Genomic DNA, 17,347 nt, shown 5'->3' with positions numbered 1-17,347 from the left:
ATGATGATTTTCTTCAGGCTATGTGAGTCTTTCATACATCCTACATATTTCTTATAAATATTTATGATGATGATGTTTATACAACTGCATACACCCTCATATACTCGGTTCTTTTCCATGGTACTGATCCACATCTTCGGATGTGGGCTACATTTCTCGGAATATAGGTTCAGGTGCTCAGTTTTAGGTTCAATAGTGATTCTTCGGGCATGTTGTTCTACATCCTCTGTTGTGGTGATTCCTCATGTTCCGAGGATGTGATGTCTGATGTTGGTTTCACAGAATTATTTACATTTGATAACTGAGTATGAGTCAGTTGGGGGTATGTCTCAATGGCTCGCTGGTTTTATTGATTTTCTTAGAGGCTTGTCAGACTAGTGTAGATGTTGGGAGTTGACTAATAAGTCGTATTTTGTTATCTTTCTGAAATTCTTTTATTCTTGGATGATGATTACTCTGTTGATATTTGAGGGTTATTTATTAAAACCCCGTTGATTTATGTTGAACTGAATGAAAATGGCTCAAAGGGTTAGCTTGGGGCTACTCGTAGCCTCAAGCACCGTGTGACGCTCTGGGACTCGCTTTTCGGGGCGTTAAAAACTTGGTATCAAAGCCTAAGGTTTTAAGGTGCCCTAGGGAGTCTGACAAGTCACGTTAATTAGAGTCTTGATCATCGGTGTGTAGCGCGCCACATCTATGAGCAAGAGGCTACAAGATGTTTTAGGAAAAAGTGTGATTCTTTTTTTCAGAAGTCTATCGTGCTTAAAGTGTCTCTCTCTGCTAGTGATTCGTGCTCTCCTCTTTTAAAAATATGCCTCCACCTTGTTGGCTGATCTGATTGAGTTAGACATGGTATATTTTGATGTGATTCTGGGTATGGACTGGTTGTATTCTTTTTATGCCTCTATTGATTGTCGGACCCGAGTGGTCAAGTTTCTGTTTCCAGGTGCATCTATGTTTGAGTGGTTTGGGAATTCTATGTCACCCAAGAGTCATTTTATTTCTTACCTCAAAGCTATAAAGCTTATTTCCAAGGGGTGTATTTACCATTTGGTTAGAGTCAAAGACACTAAGTATGAGACTCCAACTCTCCAGTCTGTTAACATCTTCAATGAGTTTTCTGATGTCTTTCTGGATGATCTTCCAGGGATACCTCCTGATAGAGAGATAGAGTTTGGGATTGATCTTCTTCCCGATACTCAGCCCATTTTTATTCTTCTTTACCGTATGGCCCCTACAGAACTTAAGGAGTTGAAAGAGCAACTCAAAGATCTACTAGATAAGGGTTTCATAAGGCCTAGTATTTCTCCTTGGGGTGCTCCTGTGTTGTTTGTGAGAAAGAAAGATGGCTCTTTCCGTATGTGCATTGATTATCGCTAACTGAATAAAGTCACCGTAAAAAATAAGTACCCTCTTCCGAGAATAGATGATTTTCTTGACCAATTACAAGGTGCAAGTTATTTCTCAAAGATAGACCTTCGTTCCAGCTATCATCAACTCAAAGTTAGAGAGTGTGACATCCCGAAAATCACTTTTCGAACTCATTATGGCCATTTTGAGTTTCTTGTTATGTCTTTCGGGTTAACTAATGCCCTAGCAGCTTTCATGGACCTCATGAATCGAGTGTTCAGATCATATCTGGATATGTCTGTCATACTGTTCATCGATGATATACTGGTGTACTCCCGTAGTGAGGATGAATATTATGATCATCTCCGAACTGTCTTGCAAACCCTCAGAGATCACAAGTTGTTTGACAAGTTCAGTAAGTGTGAGTTTTGGCTAAGGTCAGTTGCTTTTCTGGATCATATCATTTCTTCCGAAGGTATTAGAGTTGATCCCCAAAAGACCAAAGCTGTTTGAAATTGGCCTAGACCTATTTCTCTGACTGATATCCAAAGTTTCTTGGGTTTAGCTGGCTATTACGACCGTTTTGTTGAGGGTTTCTCCTCTATAGCATCTCCTATGACTCGGTTGACCCAAAAGAAAGTGAAGTTCTTGTGGTCCAAATCTTGTGAGAAGAGTTTTCAGGAGTTGAAGACTCGACTCATTTCAGCCCCTGTTTTGACTTTGCCTGATGGTGTTGATGGTTTTGTGGTGTACTGTGATACTTCGAGAGTTGGGTTGGTTGCGTATTGATGCAGAAGGGTAAGGTGATAGCTTATGCTTCTAGACAGTTGAAACCCCATGAGAAAAATTACCCCACCCATGACCTTGAGTTGGCTATTGTTGGGTTTGCTTTGAAAATCTGGAGACACTATTTGTATAGTGTCCATGTTGATGTTTTCACTGATCATAAGAGTCTGCAATATGTGTTTACCTAGAGAGAATTGAATCTTAGGCAAAGACGATGGTTAGAATTATTAAAGGACTATGATATGAGTGTGTTGTACCATTCAGGCAAGGCTAATGTTGTGGCGGATGCCCTAAGTATAGTGTCCATGGGTAGTGTTTCGCATGTGGTAGAAGGTAAGAACGAGTTGGCTCGTGCTGTACATCATTTGTCTAGATTGGGGGTTAGGTTGTTTTACTCTGTTGAAGGTAGTATAAGGGTTCAGAGTAGTTCCAAATCCTCCTTGGTTTCGGAAGTGAAGGAAAAGCAATACTTAGATTCTAGTTTTGTCAGACTGAAGGAGTCAGTCAAGGACCAAAGAGTAGAGGTATTCTCCCAAGGGGGAGATGGTGTGTTGAGATTGCAGGGTAGATTGTGTGTTCCGAATGTTGATGATCTGAGACAGAGGATTGTGGCTGAAGCACATGGGGCGCGATATTCTATTCATCCTGGTGCCACAAGGATGTACCGAGACTTGCGGGAAATCTATTAGTGAAGTGACATAAAGAAAGATATAGCAGCATTTATAACTAAGTGTACAACATGCCAACAGGTTAAGGTTGAATACCAAAGACCTGGCGGTATGATGCAAGAGTTTAGTATTCCCACCTGGAAGTGGGAAGAGATAAATATGGACTTCGTGATTGGTTTACTTACCTCCTTCCCGACGCCATCATGATTCTATTTGGATTATTGTTGATAGGTTGACTAAGTCTTCTCATTTCTTGCCTGTTCATATTTCATATACTGCTGAGGATTATGCTAGATTTTAATTCGAGAGCTAGTTAGACTGCATGGAGTTCCCTTGTCTATCATTTCGGATAGGGGTACTCAGTTCACTTCGTAATTTTGGAAAGCTTTTGAGAAGGGTCTTGGTACCCAAGTGCTTTTGAGTTTTGCTTTTCATCCGCCGATTGATGGTCAGGCTAAGCGGACCATCCAGACCTTAGAGGATATGTTGAGAGCCTGTGTACTTGACTTTAAGGGAATTTGGGATGATCACTTACCGTTAATAGAGTTTGCTTACAATAACAGTTTCCACTCTAGTATTGGCATGGCTCCGTTTGAAGCCTTATATGAAAGGAAGTGTAGATCACCCATTGGTTGGTTCGAGGTGGGTGAAGCGACTGTGAGTGGTCCTGATTTGGTATTTGAGGCTATGGAAAAAGTTAAGTTGATTAGGGAAAGGTTAAAAACTGCGCAGAGTCGTCAGAAGTCATATGCGGATGTTAGAAGGAGAGACCTTGAGTTTGAAGTTGGTGACCTAGTGTATCTGAAAATTTCGCCCATGAGGAGGGTGAAGAGATTCGAAAATAAGGGGAAGCTTAGTCCCCGTTATGTTGGTTCATACAAAATTCTTAGCTGTGTTAGTAAGGTAGCTTATGAGGTCGAGTTGCCTTCCGAGTTGTTTTACTCTACTGAAGGAAGTATAAGGGTTCAGAGTAGTTCCGAATCCTCCTTGATTTCGGAAGTGAAGTAAAAGCAATACTTAGATTCTAGTTTGGTCAGACTGAAGGAGTCAGTCAAGGACCAAAGAGTAGAGGTTTTCTCCCAAGGGGAAGATGGTGTGTTGAGATTACAGGGTAGATTGTGTGTCCCAAATGTTGATAATCTGAGACAGAGGATTATGGCTGAAGTGCATGGGGCGCGATATTCTATTCATCCTGGTGCCACCAAGATGTACCGAGACTTGCAGGAAATCTATTGGTGGAGTGGCATGAAGAAAGATACAGCAGCGTTTATAGCTAAGTGTGCAACATGCCAGCAGGTTAAGGTTGAACACCAAAGACCTGGTGGTATGATGCAAGAGTTTAGTATTCCCACCTAGAAGTGGGAAGAGATAAATATGGACTTCTTGATTAGTTTACTTACCTCCTTCCCGACGCCATCATGATTCCATTTGGATTATGGTTGATAGGTTGACTAAGTCTGCTCATTTCTTGCCTATTCATACTTCAATACTGCTGAGGATTATGCTAGATTTTAATCCGAGAGCTAGTCAGACTGCATGGAGTTCCCTTGTCTATCATTTCAGTAGGGGTACTCAGTTCACTTTGCAATTTTGGAAAGCTTTTGAGAAGGGTCTTGGTACCCAAGTGCTTTTGAGTTCTGCTTTTCATCCGCAGATCGATGGTCAGGCTAAGCGGACCATCCAGACCTTAGAGGATATGTTGAGAGCCTGTACACTTGACTTTAAGGGAAGTTGGGATGATCACTTACCGTTGATAAAGTTTGCTTACAATAACAGTTTCCACTCTAGTATTGGTATGGCTCCGTTTGAAGCCTTATATGGGCGGAAGTGTAGATCACCCATAGGTTGGTTTGAGGTGGGTGAAGCAGCTGTGAGTAGTCCTGATTCGGTATTTGAGGCTATGGAAAAAGTTAAGTTGATTAGGGAAAAGTTAAAAACTGCGCAGAGTCGTCAGAAGTCATATGAGGATGTTAGAAGGAGAGACCTTGAGTTTGAAGTTGGTAACGTCGTGTATCTGAAAATTTCACCCACGTGGGGGGTGAAGAGATTCGGAAAGAAGGGGAAGCTTAGTCCCCGTTATGTTGGTCCTTACAAAATTCTTAGCCGTGTTGGTAAGGTAGCTTATGAAGTCGATTTACCTTCCGAGTTGTCCTCTGTTCATCCAATATTCCATTTCTCCATGCTTAGAAAGCATATTAGCGATGTTGTGGTAGTGGATTCCTCTGTGAGTGCTGACATTCAAGAAAATCTTTCTTTTGATGAGATTCCTGTTGAGATTCTTGATTTCAGTGTCCGAAGACTAAGGAACAAAGAAGTTGCCTTAGTCAAGGTGTTGTGGCGAAACCAATCTGTTGAGGGTGCAACTTGGAAAGCTGAGGCGGATATGCGATCCAAGTACCCACACCTATTTTCCGCGAATTCCGACCAAGCCGAAGGTACCGTTCTTTCCTAAATCATGCACTTTTGATAAAAGTTGTTGCGGTTCAGCTGTCATTTATTATGTGTTCAATTGTAGTTACTTGAATTTATACATTCTATGTTGCATTTGGAGTGAGAAACGATGTGGTGATGAGTCTAACAAATGGTTTCATCTGAATTCTCAATTATATATCTAATCTTGGCATGTCTAGCGTCATTCGAGGATGAATGTTTCCAAGGGGGGATGATGTAATACCCCAGGAAATTTTTTGTTGAAATTTTATGCGTAAACCTGCTGGGTTCTATCTTCTAGAATGAATTATAAATTTTCCGTGTGAAATGTCTTAGATTATGATCCATCATTGCATAGAGTATCGAATAATATTTCCAATAATATGTGGATCATCCAAAACGGACACCAGAGCGACGAATTATGAACATTTCGATTGAACCGTGAATAGTAGTGAACAGTAAAACATGTAGGAAAAAGTACAGAGGCCTGATGTATTTTTTCTCTAACTTTAAATGATCGTAACTCCTTGTACATAATGATCTGGGTGTTCTACTATATATCAATAGAAATATCTACGAGTCCTCTTTCCAATGAAATTGGTTTCATCCAATTTGTCAATCGAAGCAAAATGTTACGGTCGATCTACTTCAGCCTATCAAAAGTGAAATTTTGGGTCAAATTTAAACGATCATAACTCCTCGTACACAATGATCTGGGTGAGATACTATATATCAATGGAAAGATAAGAGAGTTCTCTTTCTAATGAAACTGGTTTCATCCAATTTAAATATTAGAATAAAACGTTATAGTTGATCTACTTCAAACTATCAAAACAGTCCACCAAAGGACAGATTCCAGAATTTTTTTGATTTTTAGGGGCGTTTTGGTCATCCTCCCTCACCCAAAATCCGTCTAAACCCTATATTAAAGCCTATTAGAAGTATTATATGTTATATTTCATCAAAATCCCTCAAAAAGAAAATCCTAAGCTACTACATCCAACTTCAAGAACCTCCAAAGTTCACCATTAATTCTGCAAATTTATTCAAGATTCCAAGTTTCTAGTTCAAGAACTCCAAGAACCATCATTCAAAGGCACGATTAACATCTCAAAAACGAGTATCGATCTAAAGTTCATCATTCAAGATATGTGGGGGTTTTCAATAAGAACTCTCTTTTGTTCTTGTGCCCAAAAGTAATTTTCTTTACAAAGGCATGATTTTTATTTGATTTTTTATCAATTTGAAGCATGAACACATATCTTATGATGATTATTATGAAATCTTGATGTTTATGATTTTGAAAGATGAATTTACATGTGTGGTGATATATAGCATGAATTTTTAATTATATTTATCATGATTTTGATATTTGGGTTGTGAATCCCCATTGGAAATTATGTTTTTTTGAGAAAGTGTGTGTTATAAGCACGTTGATGCTGAATATTTGAGATATTTTGAATGATTTGACCTTTTGGTCTTAATGAAGTTGTTTTGAACTCGAGTGTGAAAGAAATCCACAACGTGGTTGATTTTGATAGATGGGAAGCATGATGGTTCCCGATGTACTATATATAACTGAAATTGTTTTATTGTGGATTGTCTTTGAAATGATCTGAGCTAAGTCCGGGAGAAATTTTTAGCACCAAGTGAGAGGTATAAAGCGACCTTACTTTCCTAGAACTGCGTGCCCCCGTAGGAGTGAGCCTGAAACTGATTTATATAGTGATCACTAGTTTGTGTGGATTTGATATCGATAGTCCTTCTCTGATGGCAAGGATAGGACGGCTCTCCCCAACGTGGGTTGTACGTTGGACTCCATGTAGCTCACATGGTTTATGTCGGTTATAGGATCTATCAGTGCATGTGTGTTTCCTTGTGTCTATGGTGAATGGTGAAGTGATTTGAAAGTGGAATTGTGAAAGTTATTCTTTCGAAAGATTTAAATGATATTTACATTATGAGAATTGATATTCTTGATGATCTGAAAGTGATTGACAAATTATATGATGACTCACATGTGTTATTGTACTTATTTCATCCTCTCATGATTATGATGATTTTCTTCTAGCTATGTGAGTCTTTCATAGATCCTGCATATTTCTTATAAATATTTATGATGATGATATTTATACAACTATATACATCCCTATATACTCGGTTCCTTTCCATGGTACTGACCCACATCTTCGGATGTGGGTTGTATTTTCTCAGAATATAGGTTCATGTGCTCAGTTCCAAGTTCGATAGTGATACTTCGGGCACGCTGTTCTACATCCTCTGTTGTGGTGAGTCCTCATGTTCCACGGGCGTGATGTCTGATGTTGTTTTCACAAAATTATTTACATTTGATAACTGAGTATGAGTTAGTTGGGGCATGTCTCAATGGGTCACTGGTTTTATTGATTTTCTTAGAGGCTTGTCAGACTAGTATAGATATTGGGAGTTTACTAATAAATCGTATTTTGTTATCTTTCTAAAAAAATTTTATTTGATGATGATTACTCTGTTGATATTTGAGGGTTATTTATGGAAACCCCGTTGATTTTTGTTGAACTGAATGAAAATGGCTCAAAGGGTTAGCTTAGGGCTACTCGTAGCCTCAAGCACCATGTGACGCTCCGGGACTCATTTTCTGGGGCGTTACACTTTGATATCAGAGCCTAAGGTTTTAATATGCCCTAGGGAGTCTGACAAGCCGCTTTAAGTAGAGTCTTGATCATCGGTGTGTAGCGTACCACATCTATGAGCAAGAGGCTACAAGACATTTTAGGAAAAAGTGTGATTCTTTATTTCAGAAGTCTATCGTGCTTAAAGTATCTCTCTTTGCTATTGATTCGTGCTTTCCTATTTCAAAAATATGCCTCCACATCGAGCGAGAAGAAATAATGATGGTCAGCAACCTCAACCCGCTGACCCATTGAATGAAAAAGTGTTTCATTCTTGATTTCGGTAAGCCTTTTAGGTGCTGGCCCAAGCTGTTACTGCAAATATTCTGGCCAACTCGGCCCTAGCTCCAAAGCAGCAGGGAGGTGATTTAGCTGCTGCCAGGATCCGTGACTTCATACGGATAAATTCACCGGAATTCTATGGGTCCAAGTCTGATGAGAATCCACAGTTGTTTTTACAAGAGGTGAGGAAGATTACTCAGGCGATGCATGTATCTGAGGAACATAGTATGGAGTTGGCTGTGTATAGGTTGAAAGACCTTTTTTATGACTGGGTTCTTGCTTGGAAGAAAGGTAGAGGTAAGGGTGCTATCCCTACAACTTGGCAAGAGTTCCAGGATGCATTCCTGGATAAGTTTTTCCCTTTGGAGATGAGGGAGGCAAAGGTAAAAGAGTCTATGAACCTGCGACAGGGCTCTATGACTGTCAGGTATTACTATCTAAAGTTCAATCAGTTGGCCAAGTATGCTCCTGACTTAGTGGATGATAATCGGGCTAGTATGAGTAAATTTGTGACTGGAGTGTCAAGTTATGTGGTTAAGGAGTGTAGGTCTGCTATGCTGACTAGTGAGATGAATTTTTCTAGACTGATGACTCATGCCCAATAGATGAGGCAGGCAAGATTAAGGAGAGAGATTGAATAAGAGGGAATAAGAGAGCTAGGTTCGAGCAGCACGGACAAGGTCAGACTAGATCGCAGGAAGGAAGTCGCCCTTAGTATCAGGATCGTTCGTCTATGCCATCACCGTCATCTGCTAGTGCTCCCATACCTAGAGGTAGGCAGGAGCAAGGTAGCAGGTCATATGCATCCAGGTCCCAGTACAGTGCTGGCAGTAAGCTAAATCATCCCCTGTGTCTTAAGTATGGTAGGGCTTATTCGGGTGAGTGTTGGGGTGAGAAGAAGGATTATTTTTGGTGTGGTGACATGGGTCACAGAGTTAGAGATTGTCCACTGGATGGATAAGGGCATAGTGACTATCGCCCTCAGACCCAGATTCAGACTGTTAGTGCTCCAGTTCTAGCGACTCACCCAGCCCCAACTCAGGGCGCCTCTTCTAGCAATACTGATGGGCAGTGCTATAATAGATTCTATGCTTTACTGTCCTGCCAGGAATAGGAGGACTCTCCCGATGTTGTTACTGGTATGCTTCGTATATTTTAGTTTGATGGGTATGCTTTGTTGGATCCTGGATCCATTTTCTCATATGTTACACCTTTGATTGCTGTGAATTTTGAAATGAGTCCTGAGATAATTCCTGAGCCTATCCTAATTTTTAGCCCAGTGGGTGAATTCGATTGTTGCCCAAAAAGTGTATAAAAAGTGTCCTATTACCGTTTTTCATAGAATCTTATTGGCTGATCTGATTGAGTTAGACATGGTAGATTTTGATGGGATTCTGGGTATGGACTAGTTGTATTCTTCTTATGCCTCTATTGATTGTCTGACTCGAGTGGTCAAGTTTCAGTTTTCGGGTTCATTCGTGTTTGAGTGGTCTGGGAATTCTGTGTCACCCAAGAATCATTTTATCTCTTATCTCAAAGCTAGAAAGCTTATTTCCAAGCGGTGTATTTACCATTTGGTTAGAGTCAAAGACACTAAGTCTAAGACTACAACTCTCCAGTTTGTTAACGTCGCCAATGAGTTTTCTGATGTCTTTCTGGATGATCTCCCAGGGATACCTTCTGATAGAGAGATAGAGTTCGGGATTGATCTTCTTCCCGATACTTAGCCCATTTCTATTCCTCCTTACCGTATGCCCTTGCAGAACTTAAGGAGTTGAAAGAGCAACTCAAAGATCTACTAGATAAGGGTTTCATAAGGCCCAGTGTTTCTCCTTGGGGGTGCTCCTGTGTTGTTTGTGAGAAAGAAAGATGGCTCTTTGCATATGTGCATTGATTACCGCCAACTGCATAAAGTCACCATAAAAAATAAGTACCCCCTTCCGAGAATAGATGATTTCTTTGACCAATTGCAAGGTGCAAGTTATTTCTCAAAGATAGACCTTCGTTCCAGCTATCATCAACTCAAAGTTAGAGAGTGTGACATCCCGAAAACTGTTTTTCGAACTTGTTATGGCCATTTTAAGTTTCTTGCTATGTCTTTCGGGTTAATTAATGCCCCAGCAGCTTTCGTGGACCTCATGAATTGAGTGTTCAGACCATATTTGGATATGTTTGTCATAGTGCTCATCGATGATATACTGGTGTACTCCCGTAGTAAGGATGAACCTTCTGATCATCTCTGAACTATCTTGCAAACCCTTAGAGATCACAAGTTGTTTGCCAAGTTCAGTAAGTGTGAGTTTTGGCTAAGGTCAGTTGCTTTTCTGGGTTATATCATTTCTTCCGAGGGTATTAGAGTTGATCCCTAAAAGATCGAAGTTGTTAGAAATTGGACTAGACCTATTTCTTCGACTGATATCCAAAGTTTCTTGGGTTTAGATAGCTATTACTGCCATTTTGTTAAGGTTTTCTCCTCTATAGCGTCTCCTATGACTCGGTTGACCCAAAAGAAAGTGAAGTTCTTGTGGTCCGAATCTTGTGAGAAGAGTTTTCAGGAGTTGAAGACTCGAATCACTTCAGCCCTTGTTTTGACTTTGCCTGATGGTGTTGATGGTTTTGTGGTGTACTGTGATGCTTCGAGAGTTGGGTTGGGTTGCGTATTGATGTAGAAGGGTAAGGTGATAGCTTATGCCTCTAGACAGTTGAAACCCCATGAGAAAAATTACCCTACGCATGACCTTGAGTTGGTTGCTGTTGTGTTTGCTTTGAAAATCTGGAGACCCTATTTGTATGGTGTCCATGTTGATGTTTTCACTGATCATAAGAGTCTGCAGTATGTATTTACCCAGAGAGAATTGAATCTCAGGCAGAGACGATGGTTAGAATTGTTAAAGGACTATGATATGAGTGTGCTGTAACATCCGGGAAAGGCCAATATTATGGCGGATGCCCTAAGTAGAGTGTCCATGGGTAGTGTTTCGCATATGGTAGAAGGTATGAAAGAGTTTGCTCGTGATGTACATCATTTGGATAAATTGGGGGTTAGGTTGTTTGACTCTGCTGAAGGTAGTATAGGGGTTCAGAGTAGTTCCGAATCCTCCTTGATTTCGGAAGTAAAGGAAAAGCAATACTTAGATTCTAGTATGGTCAGACTGAAGGAGTCAGTCAAGGACCAAATAGTAGAGGTTTTCTATCAAGAGGGAGATAGTGTGTTGAGATTGCAAGGCAGATTGTGTGTCCCGAATGTTAATGATCTGAGATAGAGGATTGTGGCTAAAGCGTACGGGGTGCGATATTCTATTCATCCTGGTGCCACCAAGATGTACCGAGACTTGCGGGAAATCTATTGGTGGAGTGGCATAAAGAAAAATATAGCAGCGTTTATAGCTAAGTGTGCAACATGCCAACAGGTTAAGGTTGAATACCAAAGACCTGGTGGTATGATGCAAGAGTTTAGTATACCCACCTGGAAGTGGGAAGAGATAAATATGGACTTCGTGATTAGTTTACTTACCTCCTTCCCAACGCCATCATGATTCCATTTGGATTATGGTTGATAGGTTGACTAAGTCTGCTCATTTCTTGCCTATTTATACTTCATATACTGCTGAGGATTATGCTAGATTTTAATCCGTGAGCTAGTCAGACTGCATGGTGTTTCTTTTTCTATCATTTCGGATAGGGGTACTTAGTTCACTTCGCAATTTTGGAAAGCTTTTTAGAATGGTCTTGTTACCCAAGTGCTTTTGAGTTCTGCTTTTCATCTGCAGATCGATGGTCAGGCTAAGCGGACCATCCAGACCTTAAAGGATATGTTGAGAGCCTGTGCACTTGACTTTAAGGAAAGTTGGGATGATCACTTACTGTTGATAGAGTTTGCTTACAATAACAGTTTCCACTCTAGTATTGGCATGGCTCCGTTTGAAGCCTTATATGGGAGGAAGTGTAGATCACCTATAGGTTGGTTCGAGGTGGGTGAAGCGGCTGTGAGTGGTCCTAATTTGGTATTTGAGGCTATGGAAAAAGTTAAGTTGATTAGGGATAGGTTGAAAACTGCGAAGAGTCGTCAGAAGTCATATGTGGATGTTAGAAGGAGAGACCTTGAGTTTGAAGTTGGTGACCTAGTGTATCTAAAAATTTCACCCATGAAGGGGGTGAAGAGATTTGAAAATAAAGGGAAGCTTAGTCCCCGTTATGTTGGTCCATACAAAATTCTTAGCCGTGTTGGTAAGGTAGCTTATGAGGTCGAGTTGCCTACCGAGTTGTCCTCTGTTCATCCAATATTCCATGCCTCCATGCTTAGAAAGAATATTAGCGATGTTGTGGTAGTGGATTCCTCTGTGAGTGCTGACATTCAAGAAAATCTTTCTTTTGATAAGGTTCCTATTGAGATTCTTGATTTCAGTGTCCGAAGACTAAGGAACAAAAAAGTTCCCTTGGTCAAGGTGTTGTGGCGAAACCAATCTGTTGAGGGTGCAACTTGGGAAGCCGAGGCAGATATGCAATCCAAGTACCCGCACCTATTTTCCGTGAACTCCGATCAAGCCGAAGGTACCGTTCTTTCCTAAATCATGCACTTTTGATAAAAGTTACAGCAGTTCAGCTGTCATTTATTATGTGTTCAGCTGTAGTTTCTTGTATTTATGCATTCTATGTTGCATTCGGAGTGAGAAACGATGTGGTGATGAGTCTAACGAATAGTTTCAGCTGTATTCTCTATTCCCCATCTAATCTTGGCATGTCTAGCGTATTCGAGGATGAATGTTTCCAAGGGAGGGATGATGTAATACCTCGGGAAATTTTTCATTGAAATTTTGTGCGTAAACGTGTTGGGTTCTATCTTCTAGAACATTCTATGTTGCATTCGGTGTGAGAAACGATGTGGTGATGAGTCTAACGAATGGTTTCAGCTGTATGCTCTATTCCCTATCTAATCTTGGCATGTCTAGCATCATTCAAGGATGAATGTTTCCAAGGGGGGGAAGATGTAATACCCCAGGAAATTTTTCGTTGAAATTTTGTACGTAAACGTATTGGGTTCTATCTTCTAGAATTAATTATAAATTTTCCATATGGAATGTCCTAGATTATGACCCATCATTGCGTAGAGTATCGAATAAGATTTCCAACGATATGTGCATCATCCAAAATGGACACCCGAGGGACGAGTTATGAACATTTCGATAGAACCATGAATAGTAGTGAACAGTAAAACGTGTAGGAAACAGTACTGAGGCCTGGCGTATTTTTGCTCCAAATTTAAATGATCATAACTCCTTGTACATAATGATCTGGGTGATCTACTATGTATCAACGGAAAGCTCTGCGAGTCCTCTTTCAAATGAAATTGGTTTCATCTAATTTGGATATCGGAGTAAAACAGTATGGTTAATCTACTTCAGACTATCAAAATAGTTCACCAAAGGACAGATTCGAGAATTTTTTTGATTTTTAGGGGCGTTTTGGTCATTCACCCTCACCCAAAATCCGTCCAAACCTTATATTAAAGCCTATTCGCAGCATTATATGTTATATTTTATCAAATTCCCTCAAAAAGAAACTCTAAGCTCCTACATCCAACTTCAAGAACCTCCAAAGTTCACCATTAATTCTGCAAATTTATTCAAGATTCCAAGTTCTTAGTTCAAGAACCCCAAGAACCATCATTCAAAGGAACGATTAATAGCTCAAAACGAGTATCGATCTAAATTTTATCATTCAAGGTATGTGGGGTTTTCCAACAAGAACTCTCTTTCGTTCTTGTGCCCAAAAGTAATTTTCTTTACAAAGGCATGATTTTTATTTGATTTTTATGAATTTGAAGCATGAACCCATATCTTATGATGATTATTATGAAATCTTGATGTTTATGATTTTAAAAGATGAATTTACATGTGTGGAGATATAAAGCATGAATCTTGAACGATATTTATCATGATATTGATATTTGCGTCGTGAATCCCCATTGGAAATTGTATTTTTTTAGAAAGTGTGTGTTATAAAAACGTTGATGTTGAATATTTGAGATATTGTGAATGATTTGACCTTTTGGTCCTAATGGAGTTGTTTTGGACTCGAGTGTGAAAGAAATCCACAACGTGGTTGATTTTGATAGATGGGAAGCATGATGGCTCCCGATGTATATTTATATATTACTGATATTATTTTGTTGTGGATTGTCTTTGAAATGATCTGAGCTAAGTCCGGGAGAAATTTTTAGCACCAAGTGAGAGGTATAAAGTGACCTTACTTTCCTAGAACTGCGTGCCCCCGTAGGAGTGAGCCTGAGGCTGATTTATATAGTGATCACTAGTTTATGTGGATTTGATATCGATAGTCCTACTCCGATGGCAAGGATAGGACGGCTCTCCCCAACTTGGGTTGTACGTTGGACTCCATGTAGCTCACATGGTTTATGTCGGTTATAGGATCTCCCAGTGTGTGTGCGTTTCCTTGTGTCTATGGTGAATGGTGAAGTGATTTGAAAGTGGAATTGTGAAAGTTATTCTTTCAAAAGATTTAAATGATATTTACATTATGAGAATTGATATTCTTGATGAACTGAAAGTGATTGACAAATTATATGATGACTCACATGTGTTATTGTACTTATTTCATCCTCTCATGATTATGATGATTTTCTTCGAGCTATGTGAGTCTTTCATACATCTTGCATATTTCTTATAAATATTTATGATGATGATATTTATACAACTGCATACACCCCCTTATACTCAGTTCTTTTCCATGGTACTGACCCACATCTTCGGATGTGGGCTGCATTTTCTCAGAATATAGGTTCAGGTGCTCAGTTCGATTTTTGATAGTGATTTTTGGGCACGCTGTTCTACATCCACTGTTGTGGTGAGTCCTCATATTCCGAGGACGTGATGTCTGATGTTGGTTTCACAAAATTGTTTACATTTGATAACTGAGTATGAGTCAGTTGGGGCATGTCTCAATGGCTCGCTGGTTTTATTGATTTTCTTAGAGGCTTGTCAGACTAGTATAGATGTTGGGAATTAACTAATAAGTCGTATTTTGTTATCTTTCTGAAATTCTCTTATTCTTGGATGATGATTACTCTGTTGGTATTTGAGGGTTATTTATGGAAACCCCATTGATTTGTATTGAACTGAATGAAAATGGCTCAAAGGGTTAGCTTGGGGCTACTCGTAGCCTCAAGCACCGTGTGACGCTCCGGGACCCGTTTTCCGGGGCGTTACACTTTGATGTATTTTCTTTTTTCTTCAAGAAAATAAAAAAAGCTAGGAAGCTCACTAATTTTCATAAGATTTGACCGTGGAACTGAATTTGAAAATTTAAAATTTCTAAAATTCTATACAGTAAATGGAACAGATAATAATTTCACTACTTCTAGAACACCACAACAAAATAGAGTAGTAAAAAAGAAAAATAATACCTTGGAAGATATGGCTAAAACAATGATGCTTGTAGGAAATCTTGCAAAAAATCTTTGAGTTGAGACCATAACAATTACTTGTTACATTGTGAATAGATGCATAATTATGCCCCTCCTAGATAAGATTCCCTATGAGTTACTCAAAGGTAGAAAACCTAATAGTTCTCATTTTAGGACCTTCGATTACAAATGTTTCATTCATAACAATAAAAAGATAATTTCAGAAAATTTGCTGCCAGGAGTGATAAGAGAATTCTCTTAGGATATTCTCACCATAGTAAAGCTTATAGGGTCCAAAATAAAAGAGAAAACAATGTTGAAGAAAGTGTGCGTGTTTTATTTTGGATGAATCTTGTACTTGTTTAAAACTAACATGCAGATAAAAGTGAAACTGAAGAGCAGTCACAGGAACAGGTTGTACCACTCGGTCCAACAAAAGATCAGAATGGAGGTATATTGACAGGGGAAACTGTTAATCAAGGAATTGGACCACCTACAACTCCAATCGATGCTAGTGATAATGCTCCTAGTATCTGACAAAGGGTGGTGCCTAAAATCTATAAGTACCAACGATCTTATCCAATTGAAAATATTCTCACTGATCTCACTTCTAGGATCACCACTAGATCAGGATTAAAGAACTTGTGTTTCTTTCAGGACTTTCTATTACTGATTTAACCTACAAAGGTGTAAAAAACCCAATTTGATGTAGATTGGACAGATGATATACAAGAACTCCACCAATTTGAAAGAAGAAAGGTATGACACTTGGTTCTACCACCACATGACAGGACTGTGATCGAAACTAAGTGGGTGTATATGAACAATGTTGATAAAAATAAAATAGTTACAAGAAACAAGGCAAGATTGATGGTCCAAGGATACAATCAGGAAAAAGGTATAGACTATGATGAAACATTTTCTAGTGGCAAGACTTGGAGTAATTAGGCTCGTTGTAGCCTTTGATGTCGTTAATGAATTGACTTTTTATCAAATGAATGTGAAGAGTGCATTCTTGAATGAAAATCTGAAGGAGAAAGTATATGTGAAGTAACCACCTAGGTTTGAAAGTACTAAATTTCCAAAACACAAAGCCTTATATGGGTTGAAATAAGCTCCAAGGGTGTAATATGAGAGGTTATCAATATTCCTCCTGGAATATGGGTATAGAAGAGGTAAAGTTAACAACAACCACTTTTTGAAAGCTAATGGCAAGGATTTGTAATTATGCAGGTATATGTGGATGATATTATCTTTCAACACTAAAAAAATGCCAAAAAGCGACGGCTAGCATCGCTTTTTTGGACAAAATCGACGGCTAGCATCGCCTTTTTTTCCGTCTAAAAAATAAGCGTTGTTTTTTTAAAAACGACGGCCTACGTCTCATTATTACGACGAACAGTGTCGCTTTTAGAGAAAAAATATTTTAGTTATTTTTTGAAAGAGCGACGTTGTGCGTCGCTTTTTGTTCTTCATGTGTTCATTATGTGAAGAACACACAACGAATATAAAACGATGGACATCATCGTTTTATTCAAAAAAATAATATTTTTTTCAGAAAAATTAACGCTCTCTGTCGCAATTTGAGAAAAATAAAATACTTTTTGAAAAAAAATCGACGTTGGTCGTCGCTTTTTGTTCTTCATAATGAATAAAAAATGACGTTGATCATCGTTTTTCGTTCTTCATAATGAATAAAAAAGCGACGTTTGGTCGTCGCTTTTTGTTCTTCATAATGA

The 17,347-nt window shown here is 39.2% G+C and overlaps 1 pseudogene; it reads left to right on the top strand.

Moving 5' to 3' along the window:
• LOC124887799 overlaps window positions 1-16,145 on the top strand; it is a 25,734-nt pseudogene extending 9,589 nt beyond the window's left edge.
• Window positions 16,146-17,347: the final 1,202 nt, after the last annotated feature.

Source organism: Capsicum annuum, chromosome 10, assembly GCF_002878395.1.
Source record: "Capsicum annuum cultivar UCD-10X-F1 chromosome 10, UCD10Xv1.1, whole genome shotgun sequence".
NCBI classification, from domain to species: Eukaryota; Viridiplantae; Streptophyta; class Magnoliopsida; order Solanales; family Solanaceae; genus Capsicum; species Capsicum annuum.
This window is presented reverse-complemented; position numbering and strand designations above follow the sequence as displayed.